The sequence below is a fragment of the Ictidomys tridecemlineatus genome, chromosome 8 (assembly GCF_052094955.1).
Source record: "Ictidomys tridecemlineatus isolate mIctTri1 chromosome 8, mIctTri1.hap1, whole genome shotgun sequence".
Taxonomy (NCBI): Eukaryota; Metazoa; Chordata; class Mammalia; order Rodentia; family Sciuridae; genus Ictidomys; species Ictidomys tridecemlineatus.
Genome location: NC_135484.1, coordinates 120,685,223 through 120,695,314, shown reverse-complemented (window position 1 = coordinate 120,695,314; position 10,092 = coordinate 120,685,223). Strand labels below are relative to the sequence as shown.

The following is a 10,092-nucleotide window of genomic DNA, read 5'->3' as shown; positions in this document are numbered from 1 at the left end:
CCTCTGGATCAGCTGAATACATAAGCTTTTCTGATCTCCATATTTTTCTGTGCCAAATGTGCTTTTCTGTGTGTTTTTGTCATCCCTCTCCTCTGTGGTGAACTAGCGCCACCTACACAACCAGATTAGTTTCAATGTATGTCTCCTACTATGTTTAATGCACTTGAATTTCTAAGCCTCTAAGAGCCTCTGACTGTCCATTGAATTTCAGTGAATTTCCTCTTTCACCCACCTCACCTGACAAGCAGTACTCCTACTGCTTGAATCCCAAACCACAGAGCAACTGGAAATGCAGAACAGCCTCTAACACACCATGTTGAATGTCTCTTCTTTGGCCATTTTTATGTTGGGTTATTTAGTTTGTTATTGGGAAGTTTGAATCCCCTGTATATTTTGGATAGTCACCCCTTGTCTGAAGTATGATTTGTAAATACTCTCCCAGTGTGTGAGTTATCTCTTCATCCTCGTTTTCCATGCTCTGAAAAAGAATTTTAGTTGAAAGCTATCCAATTGTTCTATTTTTGCTCTGGTGGCCTGTGCTTTGAGGGTCGTAGCTGAGAAAGTTCTGTCCTGACCCATGTCAGGGACTTTGCTCCTGTGTTTTCTTCTGTCAATTTCATAGTTTCAAGTAGGATTTTTTTGGAAGGTTTGTTGCTCTTCTGCTCAGGCTGGTCTTGAACTCATGTGCTCATCTTGCATCAATCTCTCGGGTAACTGGAACTACGGGCCAGCTCTATCACCCACTGCTTCAGGTCTTACATTTAAATCTTCAATGCATTTTGAGTTTTATTATTATATAAGGGCTGACATAAGGGTCTATTCCCATTCTTATGTTTGTGAATATCTTATTTTCTCAACAGTCTTTTTTTTTTTTTGAGATACTCATCTCCCATATTGTATACTTGGCACCTTTGTCAAAAATCCATGCACTATACATGTGTGAGTTTATTTCTGAGTTCTCTTCTATTGGTCATAGCATTTGTTTTTATGCTGATACCATGCTGTTTTATTTACAGTAGTTTTGTAATCTATGCTGAAATCTGACATTGTCCTTTTTGGTCTATATTGCATTGTTTTTTGGGGGGGTCTCTTTTAGTCAGCTAGTTTTTTGCTACTGTGAACAAAAGACCTGCAGAACAATTTTAGAAGAGGAAAGATTTATTTTGAGCTCATGGTTTCAGAGGTCTCCTCCATAGATCGCTGGCTCCATTCCACAGGGCCCGAGGAAAGGCAGGATATCATGGCAGCTGACTGAGGTAAAGAAAAGCAGCTCACGACACTGTACCAGGGAGCAGAGAGAGTGAGTTCCACCCAAAAAGGACAAATGTTCCCAATGACCCACTTCCACCAGTGGCACTCTACCTGCCTCAGTTACCCACTGTTAACACCTTCTGGAAATTAATACACTGATTATGTTAAGACTCTCATAACCCAATCATCATCTCACCTCTAAACTTTCTTGCATTATCTTCCACATGAGCTTTGAGAGACACCTCCTATCTAAACCATAACTGGGTCTTTTATGGTTCCTTGTGAATTTTAGAAAAAAATTTTCCCATTTCTATGTAGAATGAAATTAGAATTTTTAGAAACCTAAATGTTTTTGCTTTTTAATTTTCTTTTTTTTCATTTTTTTAGTGCTGGGATTAAACCCATGACCTCAAGCATGCCAGGCAAGTGCTCTGCCACTGAGCTGCACTCCCAGCCTGATGACCCTAAGTTTCTGGTGGAGCCTTCTGTCCTTGGGTCTTCTCTTCATCCCCACTGCTCCGAGTCCCCTGAAAATCTTGGTGCTGACATTTGCCTTAAGCACAGTGCAGGGCACCTTGACCTCCCTGCTCTTCTCAGTTCTGCATCCTCTTTCTCCCTATAGTGCAGGCATCTCCTTCTTGATGGACCTTTGCCTGCTTTCATCTAAACCCTCACCCTTTCAAGGCCTCCATACTTCACCCTATTCTCTTTCCCTGGTGCCTCTGTATCTCTCCACTGTGGGACCTTTTCCTGCACACACTGCCTGCCTAGCTACCCTGAGCCCTCACCAACTTCCATCTGTCACAAGCCCCCTCTGGTGGGAACTTTGCAGTCACTACAGCCACTCTCATCTGCCTTCATCCAAAACAACACCCCTGTTCTCACCCTAACCCAAGTTCTCCTAGGGTCACCTGTATGCCATGTTCACCCTGCATACTCCAGGTCATTCCTTGCCCAGACCACTAATCTCTTTGCCCTTCTTATCTCCCCTCCCCATCATACCAGAAGAAGGCTCTTGGTCCACCTACCTCTTGACCTTCCCCCTTCTTATGGTTCCTTTATCTCAGAGGACTTTGGCTCCCTTCACTATGTATCCAAAATCTGTGTTTCCAAAAACTGCTACTCAGTTGCTCCTGCTGTTCCCTTACTCTCTCCTCTCCCAGCACCAGCTTCCTCCTGGAGTGTTTTCATTTGGTTATTCGTTTCTTTGTTCTGGTCATTGGACTCAAGACCTCAACCATGACCCCCCCCCCCCCGAGCAACCCCTCAACCACCCATAATGGTTTTCTAACCTGGTGCTTTTTTGGGGTGTGACCAGCTCCCACCACCCCCTCCCACTCTGAAAGGCCTCCCCCAGGTTGTGCAACTTGTCCACCTGCCTTGATTCTCTCTTTTCAGGCCTACACCTCTTTCTTCTTTCTGATTCTACATTAATCTGTAGTACACTGCCCTGATTTCTGTTTGGTGTTTAACTGTGGTAAAATAGACATAATGTACAGTTTAAAACTTGAACCATTTTAAGTGTGCAATTCAGTGGCATTTAGTGTGTTCACATTTTTGTGGAAACTGAAACTTTGTACCCATTAAACAGTAAGCATCCATCCTCCCCACCCCAGTCCCTGTTGTCTTTCTGCAGCATTCTACATTCTGTCTCTATGAATTTGGCTCCCTAAGTGCCTCATACAGGTGCAATCATTCAGAGTTTGTCCTTTCATGACTGGCTTCTTCACTTAGCATAATGTCCTCATGATCATCCATGGTGTAGCAATTGTGAGAATGTCCTTTGTTTTTAATGCTGAATAATATCGATTCTGCATAAAAGCCATATTTTGATTAGATGCTCCTCAGTTGATAGATACTGAGGTTACTTCTATCTTTTGGCTTTTGGAAACAATGCTGCTATATATTTGCACGTACAAATATCTCTGCACTTATCTGCCTTCATTACTTTTGTGTTTATATCCAGAAATAGAATTACTGGATCATTTAGAATGTATCCTTTGAGCATTTGGAGGAACCACCATCCAATTTTCATAACAGCTGCTCCATTGTATATATAGGAAGCAGTGCACCCGTGCTGCAGTTTTCTATGTACTTAGGAACTTGTTTGTTCTGCATTCTTTTTTTCTAAACAGTAGCCATCCTCATGGATCCAAAGAGGAATCTTATTGTGCTTTTATTTTCATTTCCCTAATGACTGCTAATGTTGAGCATCTCTTCAAGTGCTCATTGGCTATTTGTATAACTCCTTAGGTAACTGGCCTTTGCCAGTTCTAAATAGGTTGAAATATTTTATATGGTTGAGTTGTTGAGATTCTTTTTTGTTTGCTTGTATGTGGAGCTGGGATCAATCTCAGACATTGCACATGGCTAGTCAAGTCCCCCATAACTGAGCTAATCCAAGACTGGGAGTTCTTCATATGTTCTGAATGTTCACCTCTTATTATATATGTGACTTGCAAATATCTTTTCCCATCCTGCAGGTCATCATTTCTGTGGATATCCTTTGCTATATTGAAGTTTTTATGATTTTAATTTGGATGAGTCCAATTTATTAATTATTTTTCTATAGTGTCTGTGATTTTTGTGTCATATCATTGAAAATGTGGTCAAATCCTTCGTTGTGAAGATTATTGCAAACACATTTTCCATTATGTGTGTGTATGTATGTGTATATATATGAAAGTGAGAGATGAACCCAGGATCTCTCACATGCCAGTAAGCGATCTACCTGTGAGCTACCCCCAGGACTTTTCAATAACTTATTTTGAGACAAGGTCTCACTAAGTTGCCAGTTTGGCCTGGAACTAGCATTCATCTGCCTCAGTTTCCTGAGTGGCTAGGATTATAGGCATGCATCACCACATCCAGCTGCCAATGTGTTTTCTTCTAAGACTATTTGGTTTTATAGTTTACTTTTCGTTTTGAGTTTGTGTGTGTGTACACACACACTCTTAAGTATTGAACCTAGGCACTTGCACATTGTAGGCAAGCACTCTATCATTGAGCTACATCCCCAGTTCTGAGTAAATATCTGTATGTGAGTAAGTAAATTGTCCAACTTTGTTGTTTGCATTTGGAAATCCATTTGTTCTAGCACCATCTATTGAAAAGATGTATCAGGTCTTGGAAACTGAGACCTGTGGAGTCCCAGGAGATGCTAGCAGGATCTCTCAATCTGGAGCTTCAAGATGCTGATTAGGACCCAGCCCAAAGCTTTACATTCCTTTAGGGTACAACAGCACTCAACACTTTTGGGGCTACAACCCTCCCTCCCACTAAAATTCCTGCCTGTCCCACCTTATCTGTGAGAAGTCTGTGCAGAGGCAGCACACCCCTCTGGGCCCCTGGCCTCCATTATTTTTTCTTTTCCTTCCTTCCTTCCTTCCTTCCTTCCTTCCTTCCTTCCTTCCTTCCTTCCTTCCTTCCTTCCTTTCTTCCTTCCTTCCTTCCTTTCTTCCTTTCTTTCTTTCTTTCTTTCTTTCTTCTCCCAGGGATTGAACTCAGGGGCATTCTACCACTGAGCCATGTCCTCAGACTTTTTTTGTGTGTTTTAATTAGAGACATGATTTCATTGTGTTGCTTAGTGCCTCACTTTTTCTGAGGCTGGTTTTTAACTTTCGATCCTCCTGCCTCACCCTACCAAGCCACTGGAGTTACAGTTGTGTGCCACAGCACCCGGCTCCAGCCTCTCATTTCAAACACTCCCTATACCCTAAACAAGTCTGTGGCCTTGTCTTGGGCCCTGGCCTACATGCTGCCCCTCTCCAATTCCCCTTTCTCCATCCCTCACTTCCCCTCTCCTTCCTCTCTACTTTCCTGTCTTCATTGCATTGGAAATCTATTTTCTGTCCCTTTGTCTGTGTGTTTGCTGCCTCCTCAGATGCTCAGGACAGCAGAGCCTTTGTGGTGAGCATTGGTGAGCACTTGTCCACAGGTAGAAGGGTCATCAGCTGTTTCCTCTTCCACAGGTACCCACAGTCTTCACTATAACCTCACAGTGAGGTCCCGAGGTGGATCAGTGCAATCAAGGTTTTTTGCTGATTGTTATTGGGACCATCAGCTCTTCCTTCACTATGATAGTCACCATAAAGAAAGTGCAAAGCCCCAGGAGCTATGGGCAGAAAAACCTTTGGGAACTGAGAGCTGGGACACAGAGATCTGGGAGTTGATAGAGCACAGCAAGAATCTAAAAGCAACCCTGGCAGAAATCAATGCCCAGCAGGAGCAGAAAGAAGGTGAGTGTGGGTGGGAGCAAGGGTGACATGAGCTTTCTCCTGGGAGACTGGTGGCAAAGAGCAGGGTCCTGTCTCTTTTCACTGCAGTTGACTTGGGAGAGCAAGAAATGGGCTCCATGCAGCTCAGCACATGGGATATTGAGGAGAATTACTTTGGGGGTCTTCTGTGGGCTGGAGTTTCTACTTGGTGGGCAGGGAGGCATAAGGGCCAGGGGATGGAAAAGTGACTGGAGGGTGCAGGCAGGGTCTCATTCCCTCCAGGAGACTTGGGGTTGCAAGATTGAAGAGGACAACCACACCAGGGGCTTCTGGAATTTCCACTATGATGGGAAGCCCTTCCTCTCCTACCACCCAGAGACACGCAGCTGGAAAGTGGAACCATCTTCAGCTCAGATCTTGGCAATGGAAGTCAAGAATTCCTGGGATGCAGATGGCATTCAAAGCAAGGATTACCGGGCCCACATGCAGGGAGAGCTTTGTGGAAGACTCAGGAGATATCAAGTCTCCTGGAAGGGCTCCTCTCTCTCCTCTGGAGCCTCTGCCCAGGGGAACTTGTGTGAGCTTTTGTGTGTGTCTGTTGTGGTTTTCCTGTCCTGTTATACCACTAGACAGAGACAAGAGGTTGTATGTGCCCAGACACTAGTGAGCCCCCCCTGCCTAAGTGCCTGCCAGCTTGCTAATATAGAGAGCTCCAACTTGGCTCCACAACCCTGGACCTCCCCAAAATGCCCTTCTGAACCTCAAAAACCAGGAGTCCCTGAAACAGCCTCTCCTCAACTTCAATATGTGGAATTGAGGATGCGAGGCCACAAGCCCGAGGCCCATGCTCCTGCTAGTTAGAGGACTCAGGCCCCAGGCTGAGAACAGACTTTCCAGGGTCTGGGCTCAATGAGGACTTTGACAATAGTCAGAAGAGTGGAGAAGGTCAGCCCTGTTCCATCCCTTAGAGGGGAACAACTTTGGTCACATGTCTGACTTACTTTGCCCTTTCTTCTCTAGTGTCCCCAGCAGTAAATGTGACCTGTGGTGAGGCGCTGGAGGACACCATCAACATGATATGTTGGGCTTTTGGCTTTTATCCCCAGAATATCTCTGTGACCTGGCTTCAGGATGGGGAACCACGGAGCCAGGACACCCAGCAGTCTTGGGGTGTTTTTCCCTATGTGAATGGGACCTGCCAGACCTGGGTGTCCATTAGGATTCCCCAAGGACAAGAGCAGAGGTTCTGCTGCTATGTGGGATACAGAGGGAACAACAGCACTGGCCGTGTGTCCTGTGGTGAGCCTGGGCATTCCTGCCGGAGTTTCCAACCAGGTGAGTCAGTGACCCTGGGTGGTGAGAGGGGAGAAGCCTTGAGACTGTGGTACCCAGAGTGTAAGAAGCCTGCTTTCAGGGACTGCACTGCTGCTGGAGAGCCAATGGCCACCTTTGTGGTGGTATCCACTGTTACTCCTGGGATTATTTTCTTGTATTCCTTCGTGCAAGAAGAGGAGGACATCAGCTGCAGAGGGTTCAGGCGAGAAAATAATTCAGTGGCTGAGGATGGCAGGGCCTGTCTGGGATATAGGGCCCCTCATGCCTCCTGCTTCTCAGAGAGCCATGGAGTTGAGCAGCCTTTGTAAGAGAGGATGGAGGTCTGTGTATCTGTGAGGGATGGAAGCCAAGCCTCCAGCTACCCCCTTAGTGCTGCCCAAAGCCAGGGCTGTCAACTCCTTCACTGTCCAGCGATAGCCTCTTCTGGCTGCAGGGTGAGGAGTGAGCAGCCATTGTGCCATGGCTCCTGCTCTGTCCTTGTCTCTCTCTCAGGCCCTGCTGCCTTGTCCATGGGGCTGTGTTGGGAATGGTGGGCTGATTGGTGTGGGCTAGATTATCATGGCCTCCAGGGGACACAGAATAAAAGAGTCATTATTTTTGGGTGCTTAGAAATAGAAGAAGAATCCCATGAACATTATGCCTGTGGTCCCTTCCTGTCTGCCTTGCTCTCTGCCAGCCTCTCCAGGTGTCACGAGCAAACAAAAAAAAAGACTGACATTGCCAGAGTCCCACCAGTGCAGGCCCTGGGAGGCCCGTATACAGCAGGCCCATGGCTCTGCATCACAGGCACCTCCTTTGTTCTGTGGGCAGCACCTCCGCCCCCCCTCAGGAGTTGCCTCCTCAATATGTCCTCTGGGTCACTCAGGCCTCCCAGTTCCCACCACACAGCTCTTCCTCCTAGTGGCCTTGCAGATGACATGGACAGGAGAATAGCTGATGACCCTGACCATCTGGAGAAAGAGACCAGTCCATTTGGGGGCAGCTGTGGTTATTCATTTTCTCTGATGTCAGGAATTTTCCCAGGTAGCCCCTAGGGGTGTTGGTCCCCACAGGCTAGGGCAGACTGCCCCACAGCAGGGTCCCTCCAGGTGACTCCACTAGTAGGCCAGGCAACTGTGCACTCTCTGCTGCTCTCACCTGTGGCCTCTCCAGCAGGGGGAGCAAGGGGAATGTTAGTTCTACTTTCCTCTGGTCAGAAATGTTTGCTTGGAATATCACTAGGGCTGTGCCCAAGAAAAGAGTGGGAAAGGCCTGTTGTTTATTTGGAGTGACCTGAAAAGCTCCTGTTTCTGAGTGGGGCTCAAAACAAGGGAAGACTGTGATAGTGTAGGCTGCTGTGGAAGTAGCATGTACAGCTGCTATTTGGAGCCTCTGGAAGCTCCCATAGGTAAATTGAAGCATAGGCTCCTGATGACTTTGGAGCAAAGCCCTCCATCCCCCACAGATAAGTACTCTCCATCAGAGCTTCCCAGCATGAATTGTGTGCTCTCTCAACCATCAAGTCTTAAAGTTGTGCGTGCACACTAGCACTCCATCGTCAAATGCTAGTGGTATGCATTTGCTCAGACCGAGCAGTCCCTCAAGGTTAAAGTCAGTTACATGTAGAAGTGGCCCCAGGTCCATAGTCTTCATTCCTGTTATACTACCTCCTGTCCCAGCCTTTAATTTGAGACTCATTTCCTGATGACCAGTTGAAAGCATAAGTGAAATCTGTCTGATTTACAGATGTTTCTGCATGATATGCAGGTACCATGCAAAAGTGGACAGCTGCCATCCTACAGTCCCTTCTTGGGACAGCCTGGAATGACAGTGCTGAAGCGAAATCTCCAGTAGGCAGAACTTGAAGCAGTGAAACTTGTTGTTTTCTTTGCTTGGAGGGAGTAATGAGCATATATCTAATACATATCAGTCCATGAGATGTGGCCAACAGATTAGTTGGATAGGTAAAGGTTTGGAAGGGATATTCTAGTAACTCCTGAACAAGGGAATCTGGGGCAATGGCTGAATTCACATGGAAGATTATAATCATCAAGAGGATAGGGTGAATTATTTTGCATATACCAGCCAGCCTCTTTCCCCAGTCATTCTTGCCATTGCCCAGTGGGTTTGTGCAAAATGTGCCCATTGTGCCATAGGTGAAGGTTATGCATGAGCTTAGTAAGAAGGACTTCCACTCACCAAGGACCATGTGGCAGTGTCCAATCTGCTAGCAGCAGTGACAACCCTGAGATCCCCAAACAACACTAATTATCACCAGTTCTCTGCTAGCAATTGGATTATGCTGGACATCTACAGTGTTAGAAGGATCAGTGTTTTCTTCTTACAAGAACATAGACAGTTTCTTCTTACAAGAACATAGAAAATCACATTTGGATTTTCCCTTCCTATATGCAATATGTTTGGCAGAATGACCATCTGTGGGCTTCCAGAATGCCCTGTCCACCACCATGGTGTTCTACACAGCATTGCTATGTATTAAGGAACTCAATTCACAGCCCCAAAATTGAGACGATGGTCCAATGTTTCTGGAAGTCACACATCTTAACCATGTTCTCTACCATCCTGATGCAGTTGATTTGGAAGGAGGGTGGAAGGTCCTTTTGACTAAGTCATTTCAGTGCCAACCAGGTTGTACTGGGTTACAGGACTGGGGCAAGGTTCTTCACCCACCAGGTGAAGAAGTATGACCAGCTGAGGTGTTTGCTCAAGGCAAAGAGAGCACAGATTAGGGAGCAGAGCAAATGAACTGTAACCATGTGACCAGCATGAAAACAAGGATTGTCATTTTTTTAATGTTTAATAGATTTATTCTGACCATAATATATCGCAAAGAAGTCACCATTCTCACAATAGAAATAAATTCCTGTGAATTTATCTGCATATGTTCAAGTCCAGTAGTAATTTCACTGTCTGTCTAAGTACTAAGTGCTTCAACCAAAGCTTGTTACCATGTCTCTGTATTTGGTATAATGATGTCATAAACTCTTGGGATCCTCTCCATTTCCTTGAAATACCTGAATTTAAGATGCCACAACCTCAGTAGTAGAGAACTTTCCTAGCACATGTGAGGCCCTTTTTTGATTCCCAGCTTTGCCTCAAGAAACAAAAAGTTCCATATTTGCCCGGTTTCAGTTAGCAACTAAAAGGCTCAGGGGTCACTCCAGTTAAATTGGGCTGACTGGGTGGCACAAAATAACCACACAAGAGATGCAGATATCTTTTTCTTTGGGGTCGCTGTGACTTGTCCTCTGACCTTAAGGGTCCGCAGGAAGAGAGAGAGCAAGAGCAC

At 45.7% G+C, this 10,092-nt stretch overlaps 1 long non-coding RNA gene across 1 annotated transcript; it reads left to right on the top strand.

The window, feature by feature from the left end:
- The first annotated feature begins 5,183 nt into the window (after positions 1-5,183).
- On the top strand, positions 5,184-7,918 carry LOC144365898 (uncharacterized). Its single transcript, XR_013424626.1, has 3 exons — positions 5,184-5,489; positions 6,489-6,803; positions 6,883-7,918. It is a non-coding gene; the product is annotated as an uncharacterized LOC144365898 (long non-coding RNA).
- Positions 7,919-10,092: the final 2,174 nt, after the last annotated feature.